The following is a 22,518-nucleotide window of genomic DNA, read 5'->3' as shown; positions in this document are numbered from 1 at the left end:
ATCATTTGTAGGTCAAAATGTCGTCCAGGAAAAATGTGTTATCGGCCCAGGCCTGCGATCAAATATGTATTTATATGTACGTCAATATAAGCGGGCATTTTCCGATTAAAAAAAAAAAAAACTTGGTGATTGACAGACTGTCAATATTAGCGGCTTTAGCAGGTTTGAATGTATTTAAAATAAAATAACGCGTGTTACGGCCAGTCTTGTGCAAGCTCAATCACAAACTTGCTAAATCTGTGCAAAGAGCAACTAATGATAGTGATTATGATAACTGACCTCCGTTATTACCCCCAACATTTGCTTTTTAATACAGACACGTCCTTTTGAGTGGTTTAACAGCTATGAAATCACATCAGATTTGACTTTTATAAAATAATGACTCAATAAGGAGGGCAACAAACATTCCTAAATCATGTTACGGATGTGATAGAACGAAACCTTGCGATAATGCAACAATTTGCTTCGTTTTAGCGCTATATTGGCAGAAATAGACGACAGGATTAAAACCAACACAAAAACTGCATTTCAAAGAGAGGACGAGACACAAACTTTCAGAGCGTCAGCTCGAGGCCCAATCAATAATCCCACTATCGCTTAAACAATCCTTGTATCGGTTCTGACTGGGTTTTAGGGGCTGCGGGTTAGGGGGCACAGCTCATAATTAAATGGGGATTTACCAGATGGGTGGCCTAATGGGGGTGATCAGGCAGCCTCACAATAAACTATCCACAGCTTCACATTTATTTTTTTCTCTCCATCCCAGACCCTCACAGCAAGTTTGTGTTCACAGTTTGTCATTAATGTCAAAATAGGCCATCTTAGTCCTTCTTAAACAAGAGTCACACAATTGAGTAATTTGGAAGCAACTCAGTGTTTTTTAGTCTTCACAAAGATATGCTGTGTTCCCTCGTACTTTCATTCATTCATTCATTCATGTATTTATTTGACAGGGACAGTACAATTAAACGTTGTTACACATACGTAACCGATGTCAAAGTACATAAGAATTATAGCCAAAGGCTAATTTGCAACACTCGTCCCCTGGTTAAGCTTTCAAAAAAGATGAGCGAAGTGAAAGACATACAAAAGGATTAAGACAAGGACAAAAATAAAAACACATTGAAAATAATTGGACCCATTCGTCCATTCTACATCCAGTTACTTAGCTCTTTTATTGCCGCATTTTCTGTATTGTGCTGAAGTTTGGGGGCACACCTACAGGGACACTATTGAACCGCTATTCAAGCTCCAGAAAAAGGCAATTAGAATTATACATTATGCCCGATATAGAGCTCATACCGATGATCTGTTCATAATGAGTAATTTTCTTAAACTACATCATATAATATTTATGGCCTCACAAAGGGCTCTACCTGCAAATATACAGAGTCTGTTTTCACTGAGAGATGGTCCACATGAACTCAGGGGTGTCCTGAAATTCAAACATAACATAGTAAATTCCACTCTCAAGGCTCAAACGTTATCTATAACAGGGGTGAAACAGTGGGTTAATGTGAGCGGAGATATTAAACTGTCTTCTAGCCTAAGAGTGTTCAACCTTGCGGTAAAAAATGTGTTGTTGGGAAAACTATCAACAACATGACTAGTTGTTTGGACTATCTCAACTGTGGGATACAGGTGCAAAATAACTCACTGTGGAATAAGAGACACCAGACAAGGCTTCAGAAGAGGAAAGATACCCAGGCAAGATGGAGCTAATCTCATGGTCTACTGTGGAAACTTGGGCTATATGATGGCTGATGGCACCCAACTCTACATGCTTCTAAAGCTGACCAACACGCCAGATTGTAGTCAGCTGGAGGCGTGTCTTAATGAAATTAAACCATGGATGTCCGATAACTTTTTGCAACTCAACGCTAAGAAAACGGAAATGCTGATTATCGGTCCTGTTAGACACCGACATCTATTTAATAATACCACCTTTACATTTGACAACCAAACAATCACACAAGGCGACTCGGTAAAGAATTTGGGTATTCTCTTCGACCCAACTCTCTCATTTGAGTCACACATTAAGAGTGTTACTAAAACGGCCTTCTTTCATCTCCGTAGTTTCGCTAAAATGTGTTCCATTTTGTCCACTAGCGACGCTGAGATCATTATTCATGCGTTCGTTACGTCTCGATTACTGAAACATATAATTTTCGGGTCTCTCTATGTTTAGCATTAAACGATTAAAGTCGGTACAAAAAAAAACATGGATAAGCATTTTTGCTTTTGTCCTGTACCCCTTTTCGGCGGGTGCCGTTGCATGTCTGCCAAATTATAAATAGTGATGAAGTGTTGTTATATTGTCTGTCTGCCGGAATAAATAAATAAATCTAAAGTTCTAGTACTCACACTTCTGATTTTCCTAAAGCCACTTTTTCAGTTTTGTGGTGAAAAGACTGTGACTTTAACTCCAGTGGCAAAGACTTCCACAGATGTGAAGCCTTCACTGAGAACGCAGACCGACCCACAGTTGCCCCGCACCTTTTTACTCGAAAAGCTCCCACCGACTGCAGCTATCGTTGTATTTCTTGACGGATCACATCAGGGGCTATTCCATTAAGACACTTAAAAGTAGCTTTTCAAAATGAGATATGTATAAAATTATCAAAACTCATCATGTTATATTTTTGAGTATCATGGCAGTGATGATGCTTCATTGTTTTTTGGTCAAATATATTTAGTGATTGTTTATATAATGACAACAGAGGCTTCACTACGCATCTCATGTCCTGTCCCCAGACCATGGAACAATAAGACATATGGGATACAATCATATCCTGCATGTAAACTTGTGTAGCTTGAACAGATAAACAATGTCTAATAAACTTAGACTGAGACAAACTTTAATGATCCACAAGGGAAATTGTTCCGCACAGTAGCTCAGTTACAAAAGATGGAAAGTGTAAGGATGGAAAGAATAATGCAGGTAAAAAGGAGACTAAAAATGTGCCGTGGTAGCAATATAAAATATAACGTATATGTAATATTTACATATTATCTTTACATATATGATATATATTTATATATTATATATTTATATACTATATACAATCTATAACAATTACCATGTACAATATTATGGTTTATGTAACGGCTGCAGCATTAAATAGAGAGGAGATACAGTAGAAAATAGACATTATAAACAAAGAGAGGTAGCTAACATAGAAGCAGTCAGTTAATAGACAGATAACATCTATTGTTGTATGGCGAGTGATTATACAGCTGGACGGAGTACGGAATGAAGGAGTTCTTGACTCGAACACTGTGGGAACGAAGCTGGAAGAGCCCGTTGGAGTATGAGCTCCGCTGTCCCTAAATTGTCTGGAGTGGGTGGGCAGGATTGTCCATGATGGCGAGCAGTTTGCCCAGGGTCTTCCTGTCCCTCACTGTCAGAAACGCCTCCGACTGGCCGGCTTTTCCGGATCAGTTTGTCAATCCGGTTTAAGTCCTTTTTGCTGGTGCTGCTCCCCCAACAAACCACTGCAAAGTACAGGGCACTGGGCACAACAGACTGATACAATCTTAAAGGACCTAAGCTTCTTCAGGAAAAATAATCTGCTTTGATACTTTTATTTTATAAGTAGATTGCACAGTTCAGTACAGGTACATATTCTGTACAATTGACCACTAAATGGTAACACCCGAATACGTTTTTCAACTAGTTTAAGTCGGGGTCCACGTTAATCAATTCATGGTATGCTCATGTCCTTTGTATGGCATTTACCTTTAAGATGATACTGAGGGCAACTGTGTTGACGCATGCAAATGATCCAATGTCCAGTACTGTGAAAATATGTTCGGATATGACAATCCGTTTACTTGAAGCAATCAAAATGAAATCAAATGTAGGCTATATAACATAATGTCATTGTTAGTATGCTGACCTGGAACCAAACATTGTCACAGCAGCAAGACCTGACCAAGCACCGCACAGCCAAAAACTGTTTGTGTGCTCCCGACAATCGCACCTGAGTGCTACCACCTGAACCTTAAATTAAATGAGGTTCTCATGGTAACCGCACCATAGCAACGGTCCCATCCCTGATGGGGACCAGTGACAACCATCAGCATGAACATCAGCAATCATTTAGAGAAAACAAAATAAAAACAATTTAAACAAAATACGGAAATTTGGCTCCAACACCCTTCTTGTATACAGCTCAGCTGTTGTCCTTCCAGTCGAGTCTGCTGTTTAAGCAGGTACTTGTATCGCCCCACTAGTGCCACCTACCGGCCCTGGATCTTGATGGGCGCTGATAATCCTGAAACAATTTATATTTGTTTTTATGGTCTTAGTCATGTTTTATAATATGGCCATCAAATTTTAGCATAGGGTCCAAAACAACACCCAAATATTTAAATTGCTTTACCTGCTCTATTTTATTTTGATTAATGTTGACCTGAATTTCATTTAATGACCGTTTCTTTACAGAGAAACACATTGAGACCGTATTGTTATGATTGCAAATACCACATGCATGTGTCTCAAATGTAAAGCTCCATTTCCAAGGGGGTGAACCGAAGCCTGTCCTTGGCTGAATAAAGGAAATAATGCTAGTGTGTAAATGTGAGTGTGAATGTTGTCTGTCTATCTGTGTTGGCCCTGCGATGAGGTGGCGACTTGTCCAGGGTGTACCCCGCCTTCCGCCCGATTGTAGCTGAGATAGGCGCCAGTGCCCTCCGCAACCCCGAAAGGGAATAAGCGGTAGAAAATGGATGGATGGATGAGTGGCAGAAGATATGGTTATGGTTTGTACCACACTGCCAAGATGGCCTAATGCACTACTCACCTGAGCATCTATTTGTTATATATGTCTACTGGAAGCTGTGGAATGTGTGGATTTTGTAGTTCCATTCCATTCGTCTCCTTGATGTGCGTATTGCTATTTTATTACTAAAAAATGGTGGTGTTCCAAGACTTATCACTGAGTGACAGGCTTAATATTTTCTTTTCTCTCATTAGGTCTGTCAATAATCGCCCCCTCCAGCAGCCTTGGACTGTTAATTGTTTCTCTTCCGGAGAAGTGAAACAATGCTAACACTTTCATTAGTATGCATAAGGTGATGTTTATGGTATTTTTCTGCCAACAGCACCTACGTTCATTAATTGATGGCCCCCTTTTTCATCGTACAAATTGCCATGGGTTAATTTTTTTGGTTGGACTGATTTTACTTTCATACCCAAACAGGATTTCAATGGTTGCAAAGTTTGGCGTTCCTGAACTGTTATTGACTGGCGTTATACGGATTCTTTATTTGGACAAAACAGATCAATCATTTTCGCAACACCGCAGATTGATGTTACTCGAGGTGTTGGGTTAGCCTCCTTGTCCTTTTGCTGCGATTTAGGACAATGCAGACGTCAAGTCCCTATTTTTAAGGAAAACAACAAGGGTAGCATGACTGGCTTGGAGTGAAATATATGGCTGACGAAGGAACTGTTTTTTTTTTAATGTAAAAAAAGTATTTTGGTTGTTTAATTAATTGTCTGTGCATGTACAGTGCAGGCCAAAAGTTTGAACGCACCTTCTCATTTCAATGCGTTTCTGTCAATGCGTGGACTTTGGTGTGGAGTGTTTTCCCGTGTTGCAAAGCGACTGGACCGGACACGACGTGAAGGTATTGACATATTTAATTTTACTCATAAAAAGGAACAAAAAAAAAGCGCTCGCAGGGTGGTACAAAAACTTGGCTCTAAAAAAAAAACTTGCAGTAAGGCAAAACTATGAACATAAAACAAAAACTTTCCACTATGGCATGAAAAACAAAAACACTTACTGCGACCGAGACAAGGGGCATGGATCATTGGCATGGCTAGCATGGGTTTGTAGAAGGTGATAGAGGGTGAGTAGATGGTGTTGTCGCCAGGCTGACTACCTTGCAACTGTGGCTTAAATAATACTGTGGTGATTGGAAACAGGTGCGACACATGGGGAAAGGTAAAAACTAATGGGTTGGCATGGAAACGAAATAATGGAATGAAAGAACAGAAATTAATGGAGTCTTGAAGTAATCTAACAGAACTAAACAAAACATAATCACAAAAACATGACAGTTTCTTTATTTTTGTGACTATTTACATTGTATATTGTCACTGAAGGCATTAAAACTATGACACCTGTGAAGTGAAAACCATTTCAGGTGACTACCTGTTGAAGCTCATCGAGAGAATGCCAAGAGTGTGCAAAGCAGTAATCGGAGCAAAGGGTGGCTATTTTGAAGAAAGTAGAATATAAAACATGTTTTCAGTTATTTCACCTTTCTTTGTTAAGTACATAACTCCAAATGTTAATTCATAGTTTTGATGCCTTCAGTGACAATCTAGAATGGAACCAGTCATGAAAATAGAGAAAACACATTGAATTAGAAGGTGTGTACAAACTTTTGGCCTGTACTGTATGTCCGGTTTACACTCTCATTTCGGAATGTCTGTATCCGATTTTTTTCTTCCTCAGATTTGGTTCAATTTTGAGTCTTAAATGGATATTTTGACAATAGGTTATTGAACTGAAAATGCATTTAGCAAATAACTAAAATGTTCAAAGTAAAACTCGTCTAATCGGGTTTTAATGAAATTAGTACATAGTTAATTTGATCAAATTTAGAATGTGATAGTATAGTACATTGCGCTTCAAATCTTGTGGCTTCACCACATAATGGATTAACATTATGTTTTGTTTCTTTTTTAAAGCATTGTCTTCATGTTTTTGGCCTAAATTAAAGGTACATATAGTAATATGTAGGAACTGTATGTATTACAGTGCAATAGTTGTCTTATTTTCTATTAATTATATTGCGATGTTCTGAAGATTTTCACCAAGCTGGATTCAGTTTCCCAGTTAAATTGTATCAATTATTACCATATTATATAGTAATAATATAGGATCTACCATTGTTTAAAACACACATTTAGAAGGAAATAAACCGTTTTTTAATGCTCTAACTATGAATATATTTACAATATATATACATGTATACATATATATATATATGAATGTATGAATGTATATATATATATATATATATATATATATATATATATATATATATATATGTATTGCGCTGATCCCACCTCCAAGCGCGCCCCTCCGGCTGCAGCAGGGGGCTGCATTCTATCGGCAATCAATGAGCACTTTACACACCTGTCGCCGATGAACTTCCTGGGCTTCTTAAGCCAGTGCGAAGCTGCATAACGTCTAACTCCGTGTGCGTTCTATCTCTTCATGTTTCCCCACCTGTGTGCTCATTGTATGTTGTCCTGTGTAGGGTTCCAGCAGCATTCCTGCGTTCCCACGTCACGATATGTGTGTCTCGTCTCCCCGTATTCCCTCCGGTTCCCTGGCTGCCTCTTTGGATCTCGACCTCCTGCCTGGACACGGACTCTGACACCTCGCTCCTGCCCTTCACCTCACGCCTGCCCACGGACCGCCTGGCTTGCCTGACCTCTTGGACTTCCGAACCTCGCTCAACACTTCCGGTAACACTATACAGAATAACTAAGCAAAAGGAAAAACTACGTTTGGGTCCCATTTAAATCATTTGGTTTTTGCTCTCAAAGCCTTCCTGTAATCAGCGATTTGTTTGTTAATAACATTGACAAAACATGACTTAATGATGAAAAAAATAATCTAATCACTGCAGTATTGATTGTATACTATACTTGGTATCGTTACGCTCCATATGTGTATAAACCCCCTTGTCAACATTCAAGAGCTCAAGCTCCCTATCCTTCTCTTGTTGTGTAGTGTAGTATGTGTTACTGTTCCTCGTCCTGCAGTCCTGCTGTGATAAGAAACCTTGTGTATGTTCCGCCATGGCGGTAAGGATTATAGAATCAAATCAAATCAAACATTATTTATGTTGCACCTTTCAGACACAGGCAAGTGGAAAAAATCAAAGGGCTGTACAAGGGAAAAAAGAAGGAAGAAAACACGCACACAGACACACACACACAGCACTGTTGACAATAACAAAGTAATAAGAAAACATGGCCTGGCACTGAGGACTTGATGAAAAACACCAAGGTCTATACTGGGGAATAACAAATTAACCCCATCTAAAAATAGTATAAATATATGATAAAATACATCTAAAAATTTAAAATGTAAATACTACAATAATAAGCTAATGAACACATAACATTGAGATACTAATAGAGGTAATATTAGTAATTAAGATAGAAAACAACACAATAAAATAACATGATCAGTAAAAAGCTTGATTAAAAAGGTGTGTCTTTAACCTTTTGTTAAAAATTCCAACGCCCTCTGCAGCCCAGGGGCTCTCTGGCAAGCTGTCCCACAGGTGGACCCTATAGTCGCTAAATGCAGCCTCACCGTGGGTCTTTGTTCTGGTATTTGGTACGGCTAAAATGCCAATTCCTTAGGACCTCAGGATCTGTGAGGTTTGATAAGGTAAAAGCAGGTCAGATAGATAAGAAGGCGGAAGGTCATCAAGACATTTAAATACTAATAATAGAACTTTAAAATCCACCCTGAAGCGGACGGGGAGCCAATGCAAAGACTTTAAAACTGGTGTAATGTGCTACCGTCCTTGTAGACTTCTGATATTATTTTTGGGAAGGGCATTACTGTCAGAATAATTATATCTAAGTTATCACAAAACTTTGTGTTGCCATGAGTTCCTTGCGAGAAGACACAAGCTGTCTTTGATCCTACCAAGAAGAAGGCTTGTAAAACTCCACTGTGTAGGATGGGTAGCAACATGAAGGTGTTCTGTTTCTTTGATGTAATGTAATCCACAAAAAGATTGTGTCTTGATCCAAGAACTACAAAGCGGGGAGGAAGCAGGGCCTGACTCCCCTCAAGGCACCTTTTCTTTTAACTGTTCTTTGACCGAGGGCAACGGCTGTTTATGACCTTTTCTTTGAACTGTTTTGTAACCAAAGGCAATGGCTGTTTTCGACCCCCTCCCCTTAGAAACAGCTGTTGCCATGTAATCAGGGAAAGTCCAAATAAAAGAGGAGGCGTACAATTTTTCATCAGAGCATGTTCGAACACTGTATGTCTGCTGAAAATGATGGGAGGTGCCACTCTACGTCCGACACAATGGTCGGAGTTGGAATTGTCACAAAACACATCAATCAATCAAAGTTTACTTACATAGCCCTTAATCACAAATGTCTCAAATGGCTGCATAAGCCACAACGACATCCTCGGCTCAGATATAATAATAATAATAATAATAATAATAATAATAATAATAATGGATTATATTTGTATAGCGCTTTTAGAGACACTCTAAGCGCTTCAGAGGACTGAACGCCCATCATTCATTCACACCTTGTGGTGGTAAGCTACTTTTGTAGCCACAGCTGCCCTGGGGTAGACTGACGGAAGCGTGGCTGCCAGTTCGCGCCTACGACCCCTCCAAACATCACCCATCATTCATCATTCATTCACCAGTGCGAGCGGCACTGGGGGAAAAGGTCAAAGGGTCCTGCCCAAGGAAACAACGGCAGTGATATGGTTGAAAAGTTTTTGGAACGGCTGCTCTACCCACCATACCATGCGACTCCACACTCAAAAGATACATAAGATATTCAAAATATTACTGCCATCTGGAGGCTAAAATGGATAGTACAGCTTCTCAATTTTTTTTGTCACGTTTCATGTGTCAGGTAAATCGTGCCGATTGGGGCCATGTGAATCTCCTTCCTGTTGTGTATGACGTCATTGCCCGGAGTGACTCTGTACTTCTCAAATATTACTTTTTTTGCACTGTTTTGAAGACACTATCGCAGCACTCGAGGTGATAAACTGTGTTCAGATAGCCGACTGTCCATAAATGCAACATTTCAAGCTTCACTTAACTAGAGCCAGTCGTCCATTTACTCCTGAGAAGTGTTTAAAAAGCTTCCTTTCGGAGCTTCTCTGAAGCTGCAACTGACGCTGACCGGTGGTGCATATGAGGACACACGAGGCACGCCAGCGGAGTCCGTGAGAGTAAGCAGCGATGGATGCGTATCACACAGCGTTTTTTTTTTTCGCTTGAAACCAGATCTGACATTGGAGAACGGGGTATCATCGTGTGCATGGCCGATTTAACTTTGGAACATTTCTCTGCTCAACAAATCAGGATAGACAGGTGAAACAAAAAAGGAGTGAAGGATGGACGGACCTGGTGTCTGTAGTCTGTTTGACTATATGTAGCTTATGTATTAATCACAACTCTTTGTGTATAGCTATAGGTATCCTATGGAACTGTATCTACTTGCATCCTGCTATCCTTTATACTTGGGGTAACATTAGCCTTATTGTATGAATTATAAGACAAAAGTTAACGTGAAGACTGTGTATAGCTGGTAAAAGGACCAAGCAACAGGGCTAAACATGAGCTCACTATTTTGCAAGCAACTGGTACTTCTTGCCTAACATAAGCAGAAATCATGATCATAATTAAAGATAAAATATAGAGATGTCCGATAATGTCCTTTTTGCCGATATCCGATATTCCGATATTGTCCAACTCTTAATTACCGATACCGGTATCAAGCGATGCCGATACATACAGTCGTGGAATTAACACATTATTATGCCTAATTGTGTTGTGATGGATTAAACAATGTAACACGTTTTTCCAAAATAAATCAACTCAAGTGTTGGAAGAAAATGCCAACATGGCACTGCCATATTTATTATTGAAGACAAAAAGTGCATAATTTTTTTTAAACATGCCTCAAAACAGCAGCTTGTAATTTGGGACATGCTCTCCCTGAGCGAACGTGAGGAGGTTGAGGTGGGCGGGGTTGGGAGGGGATTGGGTTGAGGTGGTGGGGGGGAAGGGGGTAGCGGGGGCATGTTGTAGCGTCCCGGAAGAGTTAGTGCTGCAAGGGGTTCTAAATATTTGTTTGGTTGTGTTTATGTTGTGTTACGGTGCGGATTTTCTCCCGAAATCTGTTTGTCATTCTTGTTTGGTGTGGGTTCACAGTGTGGCACATATTTGTACCAGTCTTAAAGTTGTTTATACGGCCACCCTCAGTGTGACCTGTATAGCTGTTGACCAAGTATGCATTGCCTTCACTGGTGTGTGTGAAAAGCCATAGATATTATGTGACAAGTTGTTGTCAGTAAGGCCTTCTCGATGGCCTCACGTTGAACATGACATTTACAAGTCCTGTGATTGGATACTCATCGGAACCGTTAGAGGATGAATTTGAGAACACATACAGTTGAGAGACAGTTGCGATAGCCAATCAGATCAGAAATTGATGACAGTGGCCTATCTGGGTAGCCTAATGTTAACGAGACTTTGACTGGATGCTCACTTGTGAGTATCCAATGTACCGTACTGTGTATTTTCTTTACCCTGTTCTTACTTGTTTTTAACTTGTTTGTCCTGTAAAGCACTTTGGGCAATAACGTGATTTTGGCAGGACAAAAACAAATAAACCTTGATTGATTAATTGATAGAACTAAGCAACATAGTGGTCTCATTAATGAGACATCCTCCCCACAATAAGCCTGTCCCTTCCTTCCTTGCAACAGCCCTTCCAGGGTGCAAAACAACCGCAAGGAAACAAATTGGGATTTGCTCTGTTTTTCAATGACTTCATTTAAACTTATGTCACAATCTAGCAAACAGAGCTTAGTCATAACCAAATAACAACCTGTAATGATAGTAGTGATAACTAGAAATCTTAAACCGTTTGGAATAAACCAATTTTTGAAGGAAAAAAATCAGAGGCTTCTCAGAAGGTGAGATAATTTCTGGAAATTACTGGCTTTTAATGGCCAAAGGTATAGATGTGTGTGTCCAAGTTAAAGGAAACAGGCTGTCTTCTTCTAATGGATTTATTACAATCTTTGCAAGCAAGGCTATGTTTGCTGTGGTCTGGAACAACATGGCACACAAACAATAATCTGAAATGCAGCCAATATTACGTACAGATAATGTGTCATGACAAATGCAAAACTAAATTACCGTATTTTTTGGAGTATAAGTCGCTTCGGAGTATAAGTCGCACCTCCCGAAAATGCATAATAAAGAAGGAAAAAAACATATATAAGTCGCACTGGAGTATAAGTCACATTTTCTGGGGAAATTTATTTCATAAAAACCAACACCAAGAACAGATATTTGAAAGGAAATTTTAAATAAATAAAGAATAGTGACCAACATGCTGAATAAGTGTACCTTATATGACGCATAAATAACCAACTGAGAAGGTGCCTGGTATGTTAACGTAACATATTATGGTAAGAGTCATTAAAATAACTATAACGTATAGAACATGCTATAAGTTTACCAAGCAATCTGTCACTCCTAATCGCTAAATCCCATGAAATCTTATACGTCTAGTCTCTTACGTGAATGAGCTAAATAATATTATTTGATATTTTACGGTAATGTGTTAATAATTTCACACTTAAGTCACTCTTGAGTATAAGTCATACGGTATATACAAAGAGGATAAAAGTAAAATATATCAAATGAGCTCCAATATACCTACAAAGGAGGCATCACGATGCAATATGTATACACAGCTAGCCTAAATAGCATGTTAGCATTGATTAGCTTGCAGCCATGCGCTGACCAAATATACCTGAGTCCATAACATCAACAAAGCACACCTCTGTGCATACACGCACAGCATAAAACTTTTGGTGGACAAAATGAGACAAAGGTGTGGAACATTTTGCATGTAAACAACCCGTTGCATTACAGTCCCCAGTATGGTGAGTTCAGAAACTCCCAAAATTAGTAGGGAAAAAAAAACGATATCATCAGTGAAGCATACACACAAACATATTAAACAGTGGGCTTTTTAACAATTCGGGAGGTTTGTGTCATGTTTGTCCTCAAAACAAAAAACATACTTAAACAAAAAATCAATTTTTCGGCACTAAAGAGACGCGGGTTGCTGACCCCCGATTTAACCGCTTCCCAACAATAGCAACTTCACAAATTCCTCTGATGCTGTAACTTTATCTTGGCACTACAGAAGCCAAATGAGGGGGAGGCTGTTGGAGTTTTTTTTTTGTTTTTTTTCAGCATTTCATTCTTCTCGACGCAAGTAGGCGGGATGAAAACAGAGGAGAAGTAATTACAACAATGTGTGCGATACTCAGCGACGAGATATAATAGCAGTGGTAAGTGCAATGCTGTCAGCGCAAATGATCGCTGTGCCAGTGAAATAAGTGCAATAAAGCAGTGAAGGAGTTATAACACGCGACGAATGCCTCCATCCCCGCCGGGTGCTAATTTCTGCTTTCTGCAGTGTGTGCTCTGCTAAGGGAGGCTGACAATGTCCACCCAGAGAAAGTCAGTTTCCAGTCAACTGACTGCTGAAATGAACACTTACAAATAATAGAGGCACACAGTTACATATAATGGATGCATAGGAAAAAAAAAAATCATCATGCAACTGTGGGGTTATATTATCGGATGAATGGACTGATGCACTACTGATTGACTATTTAATATTTCATACATCACATTTTAATCACCTACAAGTTATCACTGAGCATAAAGTTAGTCCTAAATTTCACTGGCTATGTAAGATTAGAATTTTTGGTTGAGTATAATTAGCTCTATCCAACATATTCAATCGAAAAAAAAAAAAATATCCCAGCAGGCACAAGACATTAAATTGTAGCGTCCTGGAAGAGTTAGTGCTGCAAGGGTACCTGGGTATTTGTTCTGTTGTGTTTATGTCGTGTTACGGTGCAGTTTTACTCCTGAAATGTGTTTGTCATTCTTGTTGGGTGTGGGTTAACAGTGTGGCGCATATTTGTAACAGTGTTAAAGTTGTTTATACGGCCACCCTCAGTGTGACCTATATGGCTGTTGGCCAAGTATGACTGGTATTCACTTGTGTGTGTGTGAAAAGCCGTACATATTATGTGATCGGGCTGGCACGCAAAGGCAATGCCTTTAAGGTTTATTGCCGCTCTGTACCTCTCCCCACGTCCGTGTACACAGCGACATTTTAAATAGTAATACATTTTACTTTTTGAAACCGATACAGATCATTTTGAAAGCGATACCGACAATTTCTGATTTATGGGGTCTTGGGACACTAGGAGGTTAACCCCTTTATTACTGTAACCCCAGGTTAACCTCTTTACTACTGTTACCCTAGGTGGCCCTTGGCAAAGGCCTAGTACCTGACTGCCCCCTAGCCAGGGATATGGTGAAGACCTCAACGGCGGAGCAGGCAGAAGACAGTAGATTTAAGAACTACCAGAACGGCTGCAATGGCGGAAGAAGGCTGCAGCAGAAAAGGGTCTCCAGTCGTCTTGGACTCCATGCCACTGGACACTGAACCGATTCTGTCAAGGATGGTGTGGTGACTGTCTGTGTACCAGTCTCCCCACGTTAAACAAAGTCACGCACAGACATCCTTTATAAAGGGATACACCCCTATCAGGAGGATTGTCATACTCGTTCGAGTGACCGCCGATAATTCATGTATATTTGTACGTGACATTGTAGAGTAATCAATCAATTGCAACAATCACGGGACTAAACAGCATTATCAAATTGCATTGTTCGGTAAGATCTAAACATCTCTATAATAACACAAAAATTATGTTGTCCATTCAAATGTGGACTATTGCCACTCAGGTCCATTGATCGCATGCCCATTTTTTAGTATGTATGTGTGACACAGATTATAAATGAAAGTAAAATCCAAAACTCACAAGAGAAAGGAAAAAAAGGACATTTCCTACCTGCTTCCCTTCTCTTGCCCACTCTGTCGTCAGTGGGCTTTGTGAAGACAGAAATGTGCTCCTTCCTCTCGCCAGGGCGTCCTGCGGCGTGTCCCTCAGGAATTTCTTATTGTATTTCTTCTTTTTTAAGTGGGAAAATGATTTGGGTTGGAAACGTTGAGTTGCTACCTTTTCTGGGCTCTCTTTTGACTTTCGGTTGTTTTGTCAGAGGTCTGGAAAGGGAAACAAAAAAGATTTTATACAATGTCTAATTAATTTTTATGTTTACTTTTTATCATTTACATTTTTTAACAGTGTGCATTGATGTCAAAACTTTGTCGGCCCAAAATCGTATCAAAACCAAAATATGTTCGCAATAAATTAGATACATCCCCTCCAAACACTTTTTTCAGGACTATATAATTTTTTCAAACACTTTGAACCCTGTGGCTTATAAAACGGTGCGGCTTATTTATGGATTTTTCATAATTTTTAGTATTCAACAAAAAATACACAAATACAGAGACTGAAAAAGTATGGTATTGTTAATATTTTGAACGAGTTCGCTCGCTGCAGGTGGTGCGAGTTGAAAATGCACTTCCTACTGTGTACCTTGAACCAGAAGTATAACCACCCATAGCTTTTTTGCTCGAAGGGATTCTTCATTCATCACTTCAAGCAATGTTTGTACGTTTTACAATATAACTAAAACCATTCACACTTACTAAACCCTTCCATGTGTGATGTATGTAGGGGTGTTTTCATGCATTGGCGTTTGGTAGCCATCCGCAAGGTTTTGTTTCATCTGGCATCACATGGACTAAGATAAGACCTTCTGGAGGAAAGTTTTGTGGTCAGATTAAACACAAAATGAGCTGTTTGGCCACAATACCCAGCAATATGTTTGGAGGAGAAAAGGTGAGGCCCTTTTTCCCAGGAACACCCTGCCTTCCGTCAAGCATGGTGGTAGTAGTATTATGCTCTGAGCCTATTTTGCTGCCAATGGAACCGTTGCTTTACAGAGAGTAGATGGGACAATGAAAAAGGAGGATTACCTCCAAATTCTTCAGGACAACCTAAAATCATCAGGACAATGACCTCAAACACATGTCGAAAGTGGTAAAGGAATGGCTAAATCAGGCTAGAATTAAGGTTTTAGAATGACCTTCCCAAAGTCCTGACTTAATTCTGTGGACAATGCCAATGCTCGACTACTGCAACGCACTTCTTGTCGGGATCCCCAGCAAGAACATCCAGAAGCTCCAGTATATACAAAATAGTGATGCGAGGATACTGATGAGAGTGCGGAAACATGACCACATCACACCAACTCTCAAATCCCTTCACTGGCTTCCTGTTCCACTCAGGATTGAATTCAAAATATCCCTACTAACTCACCAGTGCCTCCATGGAAATGCCCCCCTCTACCTCAAGGAACGTCTCACCCCAAATCCTCAACACGACACCTCCTCTCCATACAGGCTAACCTCCTCCAACCTCCACGGTCAAAGCTACGAAATAAGGGAGACTGGGCTTTCTGCTCCGCTGCTCCCAGTCTGTGGAACGCTCTCCCTGACCACCTGAGGGCACCTCAGACCGTGGATGCTTACAAAAAGGTTTAAAGACCCATCTTTTTAAAAAAGCCTTTTTAAAGACATGCATGCTGGTTCTAGCTATTGGGCTGTTTCTAGTTTCTAGTTTTATATTTTATTTATTTTTATTATCTTTTTACTATTATATTATTGCTATTTTTTACACTGTGGCACTTTGAGTTTTTTTTTTTTACAAATAAAATAGGCGCCAGCGCCCCCCGCGACCCCGAAAGGGAATAAGCGGTAGAAAATGGATGGATGGATAATAAAATATTTTATTATTATTATTAAGAAACAAGTCCATGTCAGAAAACCAACCAATTTAGCTGAACTGCACCATTTTTTGTCAAGAGGAGTGGTCAAAAATTCAACCAGCGCCTTATTGCAGTGAAACTTGCCAAGGGACATGTAACCAAATATTAACTTTGCTGTATGTATACTTTTGACCCAGCAGATGTTCTCACATTATAAGTAGACCCATAATAAATTCACAAAAGAACCAAAGTTCATTGTGACAAACCATCACAAATAAACAAGAGTTGTAGAAATAATCGGAAACTCAAGACAGCCATGACATTATGTTCTTTACGAGTGAATGCAAACTTTTAACCGCGACTGTACTTGCATGTCTTTGCCCTTCAGTTGGTATGCTCCACTTAAATCAATCAATTAATCAATCAATGATTATTTGTATAGCCCTAAATCACAAGTGTCTCTAAGGGCTGCACAAACCACAACGACATCCTCGGTAGAGCCCACATAAGGGCAAGGAAAAACTCACACCCAATGGGACATCGGTGGCAGTGACAATGATGACTATGAGAAACCTTGGAGAGGACCCCCCCTCCCCTGGGGCTCATAATGGCATAATCATGGGTCTCACAATGGCTAGTGGCACATCAGCGGTATGAGAGGTTACCGGTGCCTTTTTGTCCCTAAGTGGTGCTATACACACTTTAAAATTGAATAGGATTAGCAGTATATTCCCCAGGACACCTGTCAGCACACACCTTCAGCTGTCAGCACACACCACACGGCCCATCTATGAATAATTTGTGCAAATAGCTGTCAGGGAATCTGACATACAGGCGGCTTTCCCCCTCTACTTCTTCTCAGCTGTCTCATTCCTTATTTTATCCCCTCCCTGCAGCACTTTTACCCTCTCCCCAACAAACACACACTCACACACACACATACACACACACACACACACACACACACACAGTCTAAATCAGTTAGAGAGAGCTGACGAAAGCAGACTGTGACATCCCATTATCAGCAATAATAGTGGAATCATCCTGCTTTTTCCCCTTTGCAATCGTAATAGGTGGAGTGCTGCAATTGGATACAATGATGGGAGTGGACCAGCAAGCACACACGCTGTCGGCAGACGCGGGCTTACATGCAAACGGACTTTACATCACAGCTCGCTACCGAGGAGGATTAATCGCGTCTCTCCAGCTGTGCACTCTCTGTCTGAGAAAGTACGGTTCAAGCGTAAAGCCCCCCACTCTCTATTTGTCACTTCATTACTTACTTTTCAAGCTAAACTACTCATAAGAGTTTAATACCAGAAGATTTGCATTTACCTTGCAATATGTTTCCCATGGTGCATTGTGACTGTAAACGAGTCTTAAATCCAGTGTGTAATTTGCATTAATGTAATAGTCTGAAAATCTCCAAAATTATTTAATACAGTTTAACAGTTTGAGATCATGTTGCCACAGGTGCGCGCACACACACACACACACACTCACACACACACACACACACACACGCACACACACACACTAACTCACGCACACATTCGTGTAGTTTTTACCTTCTTGAGACTTTCGAAAAATGCCTACCTCTTTAGGACCACCCTTTCTAGATATATAAAGATTTGTATTTACAACATTAATAACATATACATCATACTTGCCAACCTTGAGACCTCCGATTTCGGGAGGTGGGGGGTGGGAGGGCGTGGTTGGGGTCGTAGTTTGGGCGGGGGCGTGGTTAAGAGGGGACGAGTATAATTCACCAACTCGAGTATTTCATATGTATATATATATATATATATATATATATATATATATATATATATATATATGTATATATGTATGAAATACTTGACTTTCAATGCATTCTAGCTATATATATTTATTTTATTATATATATATATATATATATATATATATATATATATATATATATATAAATAAAATAAATTGTTGAATTTCAGACGCCACCTATCAAATACACAGTAATAAAAACACAGTTGCTCTACTAACTGTATTGTGCTTGCTGGTTATTTAAAAATAAACAACACTTACCTTTCACTATTTGAGTAACCTTTGTTCTGCCATTTGCGTACTGGCGAGAGTCACTTGCCGTCAGGTGCACAACACCATGTAAATCGTTGGCCAATCAAAAAGCAACCCCATAACGCTATAGCCAACATTCACCAGGAGATGGCAACAGACAACATAGAATAACTCTATTACAGACGACGTTGCCATAGCTGTAACTTCCTCGTTCTTCTGCTTCGTCTCCCTGTGTGTGCAGTTTTTTATTAAAAATCCGTAGATGTAACGTGATTGGGCAGGAAAGCTGTTTATATAGGTGAAAATCAGACGTGAAAACAGACTGTCCGCATGGAGACTGAGGGGGCGTGAATTTCGGGAGGTTTTCGGGAGAGACACTGAATTTCAGGAGTCTCCTGGAAAATCCGGGAGGGTTGGCAAGTGTGATATACATACTATGCCAATATAAAAAAAAAAAAAAATAAGTTGTGAAAAATGAGTTGGAATGTCACAAGAAAAAGGTGACAATTTCACAAGAAAAACTTGGATTTTTGGCAGTGTTATTATGAAAGTCATATTTTTACTTAATGCGAGTCAAAATGTTAAAAGAAAAACTGAAAATTGTATTTAATCTAAGTCACAATTTTACAAGAAAAGCTTAAAATCACATTAAAATGAGTTATTAGTGTCTCTAACTTAACATGTAACATTATTTTGCCTTTTCAAAAAGGTAACATTTAACAAATTAAAACGATTTAAACAATTGGACCTTGACTCTACTGGATGTCATTACAGAAGCCATCAAGCAATCTGTGCTCATTTTTGCTTAATGTGAAGGTTGAAAAACACACTTTAATCTGGTTACTATTACTATTGTAAAGCATTAGGCTCCTTCTAGATGGGAAACTGTACAATTGCGATGATCACATGACTAATCGGCATTATCAAATTGCATTGAAAGGTGAGATGTAAACATTTCTATAACATTGGTAAAAGAGAGTAAAACAAAGTTTACCTTAAGGTTGCATAAATCTAAATGATGTGGTCCATTTAATCAACAAAAACATTGGCATTATTGTGATAAAAGTCAGAATTTCATATGAGAAAAGTCACCATTTATTTATGAAAAACATTTATTTAACATTAGACTGTCTCTCTCTCTCTCTCTCTCTCTCTCTCTCTCTATATATATATATATATATATATATATATATACATATATGTGTGTATATACATATATGTATATATAAATATACAGTATGTCTATATACAGTGTATATATATATATATAATTATTGGTAGAAAATTGATGGATGTATTATATGGATTATTATTATTATTGATTTATTTTTGTAATTATCTTGGCTAAAAGGGGCGCAATTGCTATTACATATGTTAACCAGAGGGGGAGCACTTTTAAAACCGTCACACAACCACTTTGAAAAATCCCTCCTTTTTAGAATCCCCCTAATTTTGATAGGTTTCACCACCTGGGGTGCAAATGAGACATTCTCTATTTGATGCAATGGTTTTCCTTGTTGGGACCATGATTTATGTCCTAACTTGATCACTTTTCCTTGTTGATGTCTCAAGAAGGACATAAATACAAGAACACACACACAAACACACACTCCTGTATTTGTTACCTTCTCGAGACCTCAGAAAAATGCCTACCTCTTTAGGACCACCCTTTCTAGATATATAAAGAGTTGTATTTACAACATTAGTAATATATACATACTATGCAAATATAAAAAAGTAAACTTTGAGTTATTTTTGTTTTTGTTGATTTTTTTTTTTTTTTTTTTTAATCGTCATTATTTACTTCATGTTATTACAGTATGTCTCTATATACATATGTATTTTTTTTTTTGATACAATTTGGCCAAAGGGGGCGCATTTCAATTTCTTACACACACTTGTTGTTACATATGTTGGCCGGAGGGGGAACATTTCAAATTTTTACACAAACTTGTTATTTCATATGCTAACCAGAGGGGGAGCACTTTTAAAACAGACACACAGTCAATTTGAAAAATCACTCCTTTTTGGGGTGATTCTCAATTAGATGCAATGGTTTTCCGCATTGGGACTATGATTTCGGTCCTAACTTGTTCACCAGTCCTCAGAAGGTACTTTTCCTTGATGATGTCTCAAGAAGGGTAGAAATACAAGAACAAACACACAGACACAAACACGCATACATATTTACTGATGTTCTCCCTTGCCAAGATGTCTAAAGAGATCAAACCAAGACAGAAATCCACATGATGTTCAAATGATATGTTCATTCATGCACTGGCTGACATGCAGTGGCAGTATGATGAGGATACGAAGGTGCATATCAAAACATTATGTTAAATTACACAGTGCAGGCCAGAGCTATTCAATTGGCGGCCAGGCGGCCAAATCCGGGCTCAGTTCAAAACAAACATTTATGCAGCAAATTCCAAAAAACACTGGAGTGTTCCTGTGGACCTTGGACCTCTGTAAACGCATTGGCATTTTAAATAAAGCATTCTTCAAAACAACCCATAGAGGGGAACTGCACATTTTTTTTTACATTGTGTCTTTTTCGCAATTGTTAAGTAAGACAACAACACATATACAGACAGTCATGGTCAAAAGTTTACACACACTTGTGAAGGACAAAATGTCATGGTTCTCTTCAGTTTCCAATAATTTCTACAAGTATTATTTTTTTTTGTGATAGAGTGATTGGAGTACATACTTGTTTGTCCCAAAAAGCATTCATGAATTTTGGTTCTGTTTATGAATTTATTGTGGGTCTGCTGAAAATTTGACCAAATCTGCTGTGTCAAAAATATACATACAGCAATGTTAATATTTGGTTAGATGTCTCTTGGCAGGTTTTACTGCAATAAGGCGCTTTTGGTAGCCATCCACAAACTTCTGGTTGAATTTTTGACCACTTCTCTTGACAAAAGTGGTGCAGTTCAGCTAAATTTGTTGATTTTCCAACATGGACTTGTTTCTTCAGCACTGTCCACACGTTTAAGTCAGGACTTTGGGAAGGCTATTCTAAAACCTTAAATCTAGCCCGATTTAGCCATTCCTTTACCACTGTTGACGTGTGTTTAGGGTCATTGTCCTGTTGGAACACCCAACTGCGCCCAAGACCCAACCTCTGGACCGATGATTTTAGGTTGTCCTAAAGAATTTGGAGGTATTCCTCCTTTTTCATTGTCCCATTTACTCTCTGCAAGGCACCAGTTCTATTGGCAGCAAAAAAGGCCTAGAGCATAATACTACCACCACCTTGCTTGACGGGAGGAATGGTGTTCCTGAGAAAAAGGCCTCACCTTTTCTCCTCCAAACATATTGCTGGGTATTGTGGCCAAACCATACTTGCCAACCCTCCCGGATTTTCCGGGAGACTCCCGAAATTCAGCGCCTCTCCCGAAAACCTCCCGTGACAAATTTTCTCCTGAAAATCTCCCGAAATTCAGGCGGAGCTGGAGGCCACGCCCCCTCCAGCTCCATGAGGACCTGAGTGAGGACAGCCTCTTTTCACGTCCACTTTCCCACAATGTAAAGAGCGTGTCTGCCCAATGACGTTATAACTGTAGAATGATCGAGGGCGAGTTCTTGGTTTCTTATGTGGGTTTATTGTTAGGCCGTTTTATTAACGTCCTCCCAGCGGTGTAACAATACACAACAACAGCTGTCACGTTTTCGTCTACGGTAAAGCAGTTCGTCTGTCGTAAACAGCAATGTTGTGACACTCTTAAACAGGACAATACTGCCATCTACCAACACCTCCAGGCAACTTCAACCCTTTACTAATACCCTCCTACATTCACATCCCATCTCCCCGGATTGTAAACAACCTAATGTAAATAATCAAATGTATTTCTAATGTATATACTTGTTATTATGCTATCCGAACTCACTAAGTTCTCTGCTCACTGTACATATCCTACTAAG

At 39.3% G+C, this 22,518-nt stretch overlaps 1 protein-coding gene across 1 annotated transcript in view; it reads right to left on the bottom strand.

The window, feature by feature from the left end:
- The window catches only part of LOC133541451 (protein phosphatase 1 regulatory subunit 29), a 217,124-nt gene that overhangs the window by 104,327 nt on the left and 90,279 nt on the right, over positions 1-22,518 (bottom strand). The window contains exon 2 of the mRNA XM_061884891.1: positions 14,712-14,923. The gene's annotated coding sequence lies outside the window, so the exon portion shown is untranslated. The remainder of the gene's footprint in view (positions 1-14,711; positions 14,924-22,518) is intronic.

The sequence above is a fragment of the Nerophis ophidion genome, linkage group LG23, assembly GCF_033978795.1.
Source record: "Nerophis ophidion isolate RoL-2023_Sa linkage group LG23, RoL_Noph_v1.0, whole genome shotgun sequence".
NCBI lineage: Eukaryota > Metazoa > Chordata > Actinopteri > Syngnathiformes > Syngnathidae > Nerophis > Nerophis ophidion.
The sequence above is the reverse complement of the archived record's forward strand: the minus strand, read 5'-3'. Positions and strand labels throughout refer to the sequence as shown.